The 12,493-nt window shown below is 31.9% G+C and overlaps 1 pseudogene; it reads left to right on the top strand.

The window, feature by feature from the left end:
- The first annotated feature begins 7,122 nt into the window (after positions 1–7,122).
- On the top strand, positions 7,123–9,183 carry LOC110093113 (annotated as a pseudogene).
- The last annotated feature ends 3,310 nt before the right edge of the window (positions 9,184–12,493 follow it).

Genomic DNA, 12,493 nt, shown 5'->3' with positions numbered 1-12,493 from the left:
ATATTTATTTAATAGAAGGAAAATATTCATAAGTGTTGAATGAGCGTCGTAGCCCCCATAAAGCCGACATCGCAGCATTATCATCTGTAATACCCCAGTGCCTAATTTAGACATTACAACGTCGACCATTATGGAATGTTAGGAAGATCTACACTTCATTGGAACCATGGTTAATTCCATAGTTTTAAAAATTAGCACCTCAACACTGGGGTCTCGATAAAATGAGTGTAAGAGCTTCAAGCAATTCAACATCGTATTGTTATATTTTATATTCAAGTTTCATATTGGTAACCTTTTTATAGTGATGTGGCAGAGGAGTTGTTGATATATGCAGTCACATAAATTCAACCAAAAGATACACCCATTCCACCATTATCAGTGCCAGGATAGTGCAATAGCATAGTGGAGAAATCATAATAGTTTTGAGGCACTAGTTCATCTTATATTGTTGCGGTGCCACCTTGTCTAGCATCATGGTTCTTGAGTTTATTCCAAGATTTGTATAAATTGTTTATTTAGTTCTTTTATTGAGGAAGTTTTATCATTTTTAGTGAATTCTTATACTTTTGTGTTTCTTCCTTTATCCCCCCTTAGAGTAAAGTCTAAGTGAGGGAAAGGAAGTATTAAATACTTCCATTTGGATATCTTAGCTAGTATTGTGTAAGCAATTCTATTATTGGAGGAAGAATGAGGGTGGAGAATATCAATTGATCCTTTCGGATGACATTTATCTTTACTAATCTCCTATAACTTTTTCTTATAATAATAAAATAAATAGGAATTTAGTTTTTGTGTTATCTATGTCTAGCAAAATTTCTAGGTTTTGGGATATTTATGTAAATATAGAGAAAGTACTAATGTAAACCCTTATGCCTTGAATTAGTTTATAGATATTTTTAATATCTCTCATTCTTAATTTAACACATATAATGGCCATATATGTAGTTAATATATAGTGAGACATATAATATCGATGGAGGAATATTTGATTAAATAGGAGTGTTGAAATGGAATGTTGGTATACTTAAATATAAGATATTCAACCTTCTAGGTTCTTTCGAGATATTATAATTATAGGAAGGCCATAAACCTCTCTTTTCACCCCTATAAGCTCGATAGAGATCTTAGAATGCATATGCTATGATCCACATCTTAAATTAAGAGTCATGAACAAAGCTATGTTATTTTGTTTTTATTAGCCCAAAATACTCTTTTTTCATTAGTATCCAATTTTCTTACAAGTCTTCATTAAGTGAAAAAAACTCAAAAATAAGTATTTTATTTTTAGTAGGATAAATTGTGCATCTTTATTAAACATGAATTCATACAAAATTTATGGGTTATGCACTCAAAAGATCTATTATATATTCAAAAGTTAATAATACAACTAAGAAAGAGAAAGAAAACTATGGAAAAGAAAAAAATAAAGAAAAAGAAAAAGAAAAAAAGGAAAAGAAAATGAAAAATGGATGGAATGAGTATATGTGGATAAAGCAAGGATGACATCAAACACAAATATTTAGGCCTCAAAACACCTATTTTCAAAGAGTATGTGGTTGAGGTCGTGCTTCATTTGAAAGAAAATTAATACCAATACACATTGAATTATAGTCAAGTTCACATGACGATTCAAATGTGTGAAGTGCAAAAATTCCTTTGTACTATAATAAAATAAATCCTCTTCCAAAATTTAATAACACTTTGGTACATGACAATCATCTAGAGGAAGATATTCTAGGGACTTAAATTGACTGATCTAAACTAACAACGTATGGAAGGCTACAAAAAAGAATCTAAACATTAGCTACAAATCCATTGTCAATTGATAAGGTTGTAAGGATAGTACTTAAGGACTCTCCTAGTCTTACTAGTGATTTAGGAAGGTATAAATATTATTTTCTTATCCATCTACCTCAAGAATAGAAGATGGGGTAGTACTTGAGGAAGATGAGGTAGTACTTGAGGAAGATTATATCAAATAATTATTCAAATTACATATTGACTATTATCCTTTGTGTGATTAAAATCTCATTGTTAAAGGTTTTACACTAGGAAAATGGAGTATGGATTAAAATAAATACCATAAAAGCTTTTAGCTTAATAAAATTCATTCAAGAGATGATATTCTCTTTATTACTTGCATGGAACATTCCCGATGATTAGTATTATCTCATAATAAATAATCATCTTAAATTTAATAGTATCTTTATAAAAATCATTGATTCTTTTGATTAGTTTTATTTAGAAATATTATATGATTCAAATTAGCTTCAAATTAGATATGCACCCCATAAATTTAAGAAAGAAATTAAATCTATAACTGATGAAGAAAAGGAAATTAATCTTGGAATAGAGAATGACGCTCACCCTACTTAAATTAGTTCTTTCTTGAGTGAGGATGAATCAAATAGCTTGATTAAATTACTTTTTGAGATTACAAATTACATCACCTTGACATATGCTGAAATGCCAATATCATCTTCCATGGTAGCAATTCATAAACCAAGAATTCAACCTGATTCCATTCACATCAAGAAAGCTCCTCAGCACATGCAACTCAAAATTTAATAACATGTAATATCCTAAGTAAAGAAACTTGTTGAGGGTGATTTTATTTGAGAGGAATAGTACCCCTCTTAGGTGGCTAGTGTCATCTTAGTTATAAATAAAATGGTCAAATTGAAGTATACCTTGACTATAGGGATCTAAATAAGGTATGATGCAAAGATGAGTTCCCATTGGCAATACAAAAACTATGGTTGATATTGCCTATACACATTCTATTTTCTCATTCATGGATGGTTTATATGGATATTACCAAATCAAGATGTATATATAGGATGAGATAAACACAATATTTAGAATACCAATAAGAATCTTTTATTACAAAGTGATGCCCTATAGTTTTAAAATTGGTGGTGCAACCAACCAATGGGCCGTGGATAAAATCATTGATGATCTCATTCATAATCAAGTGGAACATTACATCAATGATTTAGTCTTTAAAAACAAAGTAGCATAGGTTTATATCTAAACCTTAAGAACTATATTTGAACGACTGCATCACTATGATCTCAAAATTAATCCCTTGAAGGGCACTTTTGGTGTAACCTTGGGTGAATTTTTAGGCTTCATATTGAGGCATTGTGGAATTGAAATTGTATTAAGATCATATAAGATGAATAACATCCTAAGAACCTTACCCATTTAAGGTATCTTTAAAGCAAGTTAGCTTATTTTAGATGATTCATCTCAAATCTTTCTCGAAGGTGTCAACCCTTTGCTACTTTGGCTAAGAATGATTCCATGTTCATGTAGAATGAAAAATTCCCTAATGTCATTTAAATCATCAAAAAAGTATTTAACTAGTCCTTCAATCTTGGTGGGCCCAATTCTTAGGAAGCCATTTATTCTCTGTATTATAGCACTAGATGAGTTGCTTGGTGCTTTATTTGCTCTAGTTAAAGATGAAGGAAAGGTAAGCATACTCTATTATCTTAGTTGGATGCTCATTTTGAGTGAAATGAAGTACTCTTCAATTGAGAAGCATTGCCTTGCCTTAGTTTTTATAGCATAGAAACTAAGGCATTACATGCTTTCTCACTAGGCAAGTTTAAATTTTAGAACAAATCTATTGCAATTTATTATGACCTGGCCTACATTATTAGGATGTTTGACACAGTTGTAAATAATATTGCTCCAATTTGACATCACTTTCATTCCTCTCTATGATGTGAAAAAGGTAGGTCGTTACAAACCTCCTTATAGTACATCCACTTCCAACACACTCTCTTCTAAATATTGATTTACATTATGATAAAATTATGAGTTTAAAGGAATCTAATAACCCCACCTGGAAATTATAATTTTATGATGTTGCATATTCTTAATGAGTTGAGGATCAAGACATACTCTTTCTGGAAAATTTAGGATTGGACTGTTGTTCTTCATAAAATCAGATAAAGAAATGATGCATTTTTTTTATTTCTTATCATAGACCTGCATAAATAATAAAGCTAATTATGAGGATCTGATACCTAGTTTGGAATTTATAATACTGATGGAAAGAAAAGAGTTCAAAAACCTTAGAGATTCTCAAGTGGTTATCAGCCAGATTATTGGAACCTATAAATTTTTAGATCCCAAACTTTTAAATATCATTAATATACAAGACACCTTCTTAGGCATATTCTATTTGTAACTTGTATAGAATTTGTCATGGCAAAAATTTTTTTGTTGATACCTTGGAAAAGCTAGACAAGTAATTTGTCTATCCAGGAGGAGACTTTAATCCTATAGAAGTTTAAAACCATCAGGTTTTGTCTTCTATAGATTTGGAGTAAGTTTATTAAAAGCCTTCCAAGACTCATCTAGCTTTTGTAATATATGAGGAAATAATTTATTGGAGGTAGCCTTATATAGATAACTAAAGAGATGGTATACTTCTACATCAATAATCCCTTACTAATCAAATCAAGAAGCGTGCTCTTTCATACATGCTTTTTATTAAAACATTACATTGATGGAAATTTAATCAGATGTGGCTGTGCTGTCTAGACAAATATAAAGCCCTAAAGATTGTAAATGAGGTACATGTCATGTTGTGTGGTGCACACAAATTTGGCACTAAAATGAAAATGAAAATTAAATGGTTTAGATATTATTGGCCTACTATGATTGATGATTGCATGGATGTTGTAAGACATTGCCATCAATGCCAAGTTCATGGAGTTATTTTGCATCAACCACCCAAAATGATGTAACCCATAATAAATTTATGGTCATTAAAAATTTAGGGTATGAATATCATTGGGCTTGTTGACCCTCCTTCTTCAAAGGGTCATTACTTCATTTTAGTAGTGGCTTATTATTTTTTAAAATAGGTGGAAGAAATTCCCTAATAACAAGTAACATCCCACCATATTATGAATTTTTTTCATGACCATATTATATATTGATTAAGTATACTTATTGAATTATATATAATAATGGATTCATATTAAAGTTAATTAAAATTAGCAACATTTTAATGTGTTGTAGTATTGATTAGAGATACTCGACCTTCAAATACCCATGGGCTAATGGATTAGTTGATGCCTACAATAAAACCCTAGTCTAAATCTTAAAAAAGACCCTAGATAATAATAAATTCCAGTAGCATGAGAGGTTGATTGAAGCATTATTAGCCGACCATACCACTTATAGGACCCCCAGCCAATCCATTTATTTTTCCTTAGTCTATGGGTTTGACATTATTCTCCCTTAAGAAGTTCATGTACCCTAACTAATTATTTTTTTTAAAAATTAGATTCTAATTGAAAAAGTGTCGAACTCTAATTGGAGTAACTTGAGGACCTTAAAAAATATCTTGTAAGCACAATAAAATTTGTAGTTGTATAAAACATAGATGATTGAAGGTCATGATAAATTAGTTCACCCTAGAACTTTCCAAGTATGAGATTTTTTCTTGGTTCTTTGAAGACCTATTTTAGCCCATCAAAAGATTGGGGGAACATTTTAACAATTGTGATATTGGATATTCATCATAAAGATAGTTTGTGAAGGAGGTTCCTACCAATTAGTTGATTATAAAGAAAATTTCCTAATACATTTTATTAATGGGAGGAACCTCAAGAAATACTATGCTTGATGTAAATGAAATTAAAAATAAATGAATGTGTTAAATAAAATCTTCAAATCCAATTCTACAAAATTAAACTTTCATGTAAATTTTAAAAACAAAAGAAATCCCTAAGAGCATTTCCTTTACTTTAGTTAAAGTTCTTTTACTAAGGATGTGGAACTACTCATTGTCATTATCCTTTTGTTTAAAACTATTAACACTAATTTGTATTCTTAGTTGATGTACTATTATGTTTCTCTTAATCTTCGACTATGCTTACAAATAGAAACTAGCATCCAAAATCAAATTCTCTAGTCTTTTAAGGATAGGTGTGAGTCCCTACGCTTTGTTTTCTTATGTTATATCTGCTAGTGATGGAGCAAGCCCTATGACACCATTCTAGCATAAAAAGTAAATGAAAGTGTGGATTAGATAATTTTCTCATAATCTCTAATAGGTTTGGTAGAATATCCCATTAGCCATAATATATTGGTTAAGTAGAAGTCCACCAAAACATCTTTCCTAGTCAAGCTATGGAAAATTCAAAAGATATCTAGGGTTAGATAGACATACCAAATCTATAAAGATTTAGACAAACTATCTCCTTATTTTATTAGTCCTAGTTACATATGAGTCCATGAGCTTTCTATCTAGGATTAATAATTGAAAGCCCAAAAGAAATTTTAATCATTTAGAAAAAGATGTGTGTTTTTTAGCTTCCTATTTTTTAAGTTCTAGACTAGCTAAGTTTGGATTTAAACCTACTAGGCCCCATTATAACTTAGTCGTTCCTAGTTTATTAAGGATATGTGTGAGTCTAGGTGCTTCCGTTCCTTAAAACTAGAGATAAATCAAATCAAAATAAATTTTGATCTTTTAGGAATATGTGCGAGTTCCTAAGTTTCCTATTTCTTATGATCCAGATTTGCTAGTGTTGGATTTAAGCCTGCTAGGCTCCATTATTGCTTAGTCATCTTTATAATCTTAAGGTTGGGTGTGAGCAACTGTGCTTCCTTTTCTATATCTAAAGGTTAAACAACCAGTCTATTAGGTTTAATCCCCCTATTACCATCCTTAATTCTTGAGGCTAGGTCTGAGTCCCCTTGCTTCCTTTCCTCAAAATAGACTAAATCATATTAGAAACTCTAATATATTAAGGTTAGGTGTGAGTCCCTATACTTCCTTTACATAGAAATTTGATAACTAGTATTTGAAAAACCTTCTGCACTCCTTTCCTATTGGTCTTCAAAATTTCTTGTCAACTTATTTCTTTTCTTACAAAATAATATGCACATCAGCCCTCAAATCCTCAGTGATAAAATGGTGAGCTATTAGAGTTATTTGAAATAGAGTAGATTTTTTACATCCAGTAAATAAATTAAGGGGCTGTTTGGTATGCAGCATTAGGTGGGTAAAGTAAAATAATTACAGGTATTTGTTAAATTAGACTATTTGGTTCATTTTGAGGGGAACAAAATAAAATCCTCAAAAGATTAGCCATGTATTACACGGAGGTATTTCGGTGAAATAGAAACCCCCTCAAATTGAGTCAGTTCTAAATTCTCTACATTTCATCGTCGTTGTTGTTCGGCTTCATTGCTTTGCAGGAGGTGTAAGATTGCATGAGTGGCTTCTTCGGCTCAAAAATTTGAAGCAATCCACTTCACATATTTGCCATTGCACACCAGGATACACCCGAAGGCACACGAGTTTCCATTCTAGCGCAAAACCCCAAGCGCCTCGAGGAGGCCCGGGAAGCCGTTCATCTCACCACCAGCGAGGAGATCAATGTCTTCAACATTGATGTACGGGACACCAAGGCCATGAGCCAAGCGGTCGAGGAAACCGGGCCTATTGACGTGCTGGTTTGTAACCAGGGTGTGCTTTTGCCTCTGGAGCTCGAGAAGCAAGAACTCAAGGAGATCAAGTTTATGGTCGATGTTAATATGATGGGCACGTTCCATTTAATAAAGGCTGCACTTCCGGCGATGAAGTGGAGGACCGAGGAGACCGGCCTCCCAGCCTCTATTGCCTTAATGTCCTCACAAGCTGGACAGGTTTGTTCCGATTCTTTTTTCTATTTGGTTGGAGTTTTTCCAGTTATCAGTCATACTTCAAATTTTATATGTTAGAAGGCCGAGTCATTCAGATAATGTATGCATACGTGGTCGTGCATTCAAGCAAATCTCCCAGTGAGACTATGATCTTGATGTTTTTCGACCGCATCAACCGCTGTTTTCTATGTTACCTTTTTCTGCTGAAATATTTGAACAAAAAAAAAAACTTTGTGAGCATTCAAAATAAGTACTGTGGAAGTTATAGCATATGCATTTTTTTGGAAGATTTTGCGTACAAACTATGTTTTTTAGATGGCTTTTTATGATTTTTTTAGACTGAATTGGCAGAGTTGCATTCAACACGTTTAATTGGGTATTCTTGTTGTCATTTATTGTTATTCTAATTTTTTATTAGGGTGTTGATTTTCAATCTAAGTAGGTTTCTATGGTTAAGCAGCATACTCTGCAAGCAAATTTTCTCTTCGAGGCTTTAGTGAGGCGTTGCAGCACGAGGTCATTGCAGATAATATTTATGTGTCTCTGATATTTCCTCCGGACACAGAAATGCCAGGTTTTGATGTAGGTAATGGCACGTGTCTGTCTACATATCTAGCTTTCTTGTTGAATTCTTCTTTGTTTTTTTATGAAGGTTTTTAACTTAAAACTCACTGTGCTATTTTGTTCAAGGTACCTAATTTACCTATTGTTAATTTCATATTTCTGTATGTTATGGTTAATTGGCCTTCCAGCATATTGTTTTTGAAGTTACAATGCACCTGTCAAATTATCTGATAAGTAGCTCTCTTTTATAATTTTGAGCTTAAAACTAAGCTTCGCCAAGATATTTAACTGGAAGTAAGGTTCTATCTGTTCACAGCTAGTGAAGCACATTGTTCACTCCAAACATTGTTGATTGAAGTATCTGCTGCTTAATTTTAGTATATTTTAGCAGCTTTTGTGATGAAAAGAGAAAATTTACATCAAGAGTTATAAATGAAAAATCAGCTCATATTATACCTTTTCTATAGGACTGCATTTTCTAGATAATGAACTTGTTTTGGGGGCTTTATTTCTCTCAGGAGAGCAAGAGAGAGAAGACCTGAGCTCACCAACATAATAGCAGGATCATCTAAAGGAATGGAGGCAGATGATGTCGCTAAAGCATCTAAGAATGGCATAAAATCTGGAAGATTTATCATTCCATGCAACTTTGAAGGAACAATCATTGCTATCGCAACTTGTGGCTTGTCTCCTCAGAGTTCTTTCATAACAACATTTATTGAGGTAGCTATTGCCAATTTCTTATGACTTGCAGCTCTATTATTCCAGTGGAATTGGTTTTGTACTATAGAGAACTGGCAGAAGACCAAAAACTCTGCTAAACTGAAAGAAAACACTTATTAGCCTGTTATAGGATGATACTGCACTTTTAGTTTTCTTGCTCTTTGGTTACTCTGAAATAATACTAAATTCAAGATAATGTTTATATGAACTTTTCCTTTCTTCCACTCCTCTGCCATTGATTCATAAGAGTTGAGACTTCATAACTTGAGATGCATGATAATTTGCATGGCATTTACCTTTTAATCAGACATTAAAGTTTTTAGCTTTATATAATAACTGTACTAATAGTTCTAAGTGGTGAGATAAACATTTGGTGAGGCTATTATTGTTTACCAGTTGATTCAATTCTACAGTGAAGCAAATCAATTAACCATTTGATAGATGTTTTCACCACTCCTTTAACAATTATTTTTATTGAAGCAAATCAATTAACAATTTTTTTTCTTGTAAACTAAATTAAGCTTGATTTATTTTAAATTGATTGAAGTACATCTTAACTTAATTCGATTTAGTTTTAAATAAATTGAATTAAATAAAAAATTTTGTAACACCAAATAATACAAATTATTATAAATACACCGCTTTTATAAATATACTTATTTTAATGTCAAAATAAATTATTAAAAAAATGTTTTACTTTACTCTGGATATACCTAACCAAACAAGGAAAATAATTCTCCTGCGTTTATTTTGTAGACAAGCAAACAGACTCAAAGTATTCAGAATGCATTATATTTATTTTATATTGCATTTACTTTACACTACATTTCTTTTGCAGGCAACCAAACAGCCCCTAAAATTTCTTTTTGTACTTGTTTAATTTTTTTGGTAAATGCCAACACAAGTGATTCCCTCTTTCAAGTTCATCACATCTATTGGGAGTCAATTTGTTGACCTCACTTTTATGTGAGGTTAAAATCAAAACTTTAAGATCAATTAAATTATAAACTCAAAATAGAATATAAAATTCAAATCCAATGGCCAAGTCCAAAATTTAAACTCAAAACAAAAATCCAATACTAAAATCCACCCCAAAACCCCTTTATCAATAACCATTTTTTTGGAATTTCTCAAACAACTCAAAACAAAACAAAATGACCTTGGATTCATGATTAATGACTTGCATATTAATTAGAAATATCCTTAGGGTCAACCACATCATTTTGGAGGCATTCATAGTCCACTAAGCCCCAAAACTCAAAGCATTCACCAAGGCTTCAGAGCCTTCAAATATGTTTATCCTATACTGCAGGACCTTGCATCTTGTGAAAACTCATATTGGGAACCTCACTAATTCCATTTATCATGCTCATCATCATTGGAATGATGCATTAAACCCTTCGTGGATCATGGTTGACCATAAAAATCACATATACCCTAAACCCCAAAGCCTCCTAAAATAAAAATTGCAATTAAAACCTCCTCCAACAAACTTTAAAGGTAATTTGGAGTATATTGAACATAAACCTAAGCCTTTGTAAATCTTATTTAACCAAATGAACCATAATGAAATCATGCTTACATTTCATGCACACAAAGACTTGAGATGTCTTCCATTAAGTTTTAAATGCCATTTGAAATTTGTTGGACCCAACCCCAACCCTTGGTTAAACCTAGTTGACGAAATCAACCAAGGCTGACCAAGCATAAATAAACCTAAATCTAATTCAAATGCATTAACTAAAGCTTTAACAAATTAAACTGACCCATGGGATAACCATTTGGGTTTTTGTGGAACAAATCAAGGTGCACCAACTATGAGTACACTTAAGCTAGCCTTTAGGCTTAATCCAAGTGGGAAAAAACCCACCTTTACTTGAGCTTATTTCAAACCCAAGTTCAATTGAACCAAGACTCAAATTGTGCAGATGGTCCATGGTTTCAACCCAAACTCACTTTTCTTGTGACTTTTTAAGCCATGGAAATCTCTAGAATCACTCCATGGCTTAGACCCAATAGTTCCAAGCCAGCCTAGTTGTCTAAGTTGGCTTTAAGCTTCCTAATTTTCTTTCTAGGTTAATATCTAAATGCCTATAAATACTTCAAAAATCTCTATAGAATGGTTCCATATATCCATCAATTTAAAAAGCATACCTAATGTTCTTGGATCAGTTCCCTAGCACCCCAACCTCTATATTCATAATATCTAGTAAGTTCAAGTGAGATCGAATGATCTTCGTCTAATAGAAAGTAATATTTGCATCAACTGCACCTCTAATTGCGCTCTCTTGAGGAGAATTCTTCTCGAGGTCTGACAAACTAGCCTAAGCCAAGGAAATGGAAATTGGAGCATTAATTCAAGTAATATCTTATTCTCAAACTCCTAACTTAGATGATTTTGTTAATTATGAAAGAAACCTTCAATCCAACGGGATATTGAAAGTTCATTTTGTGGATGCCAAATGACTTGAACTACAATAGCACACCAATAGGGGGTGACTTGGTATTTAAAAAAAAATTTACTAAACTATCTTCTTTTGAAATTTAAAACCAATTTCAAAAACATTTAATCAAAATCAATTTTTCTTGATGCAGAAGCGAATAATGAAATAAGTACAAAATCTTATTTTTATATTTTTATAGAAAAACAAATATACTTTTTTTGTTTCATTTCTTTTATAATATATTTTTTCAACTAACAAAAAATCTTAATAAATCAGAAGTCTCAACACAAATTGAATTGCATTAAAATAAGTATGCAAGATAATAAATCACATGAATTAAAATTCAAAAATTAAACTGCTAAAAATAAGAACAAACATACCATATATTTATAATGGTTCAGTCAACCTTGACCAACATCCACTCCCATGAGTCTTCCACTCTGATTATTAAGGAAAACCTTTAATGCACTCCTTTTTCACCCACAATAAGGCAGACAAGCCCTTTAAAAATTTCTTCCAATGACCCAATGTGACGAAGTTTCTAAATCCCTTTAACCAATGGTGTAGTGAATTATCTTAATCCCTTTTCCACAATGATGTAACATAATAATCAAATCCCTTTATCAATGAAGACACAAGGAGGAACAAATGTAGAATTTTGCAAGGAGCAACCGCATGAAAACCTCTCTCACACTACTTCTCCCTCACACATAACTTCTCCCCCTCTCTCATAAGTTCTAAGTACTCTCTCTTCAAGTCCCTCATAAAGAACTCTATCACAATTCTTCAAACATACAAAAGACTCTTAAAATAAGAGGTATTTAAATATAAGAGATGAAACAAAACCTTAAATTTTGATTCTAACGTAATTATTCATATAATATGATACAACATTCATATAATACGATTAGTTTACTCCATAAAAGATCTTCCATAGTGATTTATAAATGTATTGTACGATCATTGCAATTCAAATATCAAATTTTATTGGACAAACAAATTTTGTCCAAAGAGTCCTCATGTTGTTTGTATAGTATAATTTTTGGATCGTACTAGAAAAATCAAATATCATCTAAAGACTCCTC

The sequence above is a fragment of the Dendrobium catenatum genome, unplaced genomic scaffold (assembly GCF_001605985.2).
Source record: "Dendrobium catenatum unplaced genomic scaffold, ASM160598v2 fragScaff_scaffold_1680, whole genome shotgun sequence".
In the NCBI taxonomy this organism is placed as follows: Eukaryota; Viridiplantae; Streptophyta; class Magnoliopsida; order Asparagales; family Orchidaceae; genus Dendrobium; species Dendrobium catenatum.
The sequence above is the reverse complement of the archived record's forward strand: the minus strand, read 5'-3'. Positions and strand labels throughout refer to the sequence as shown.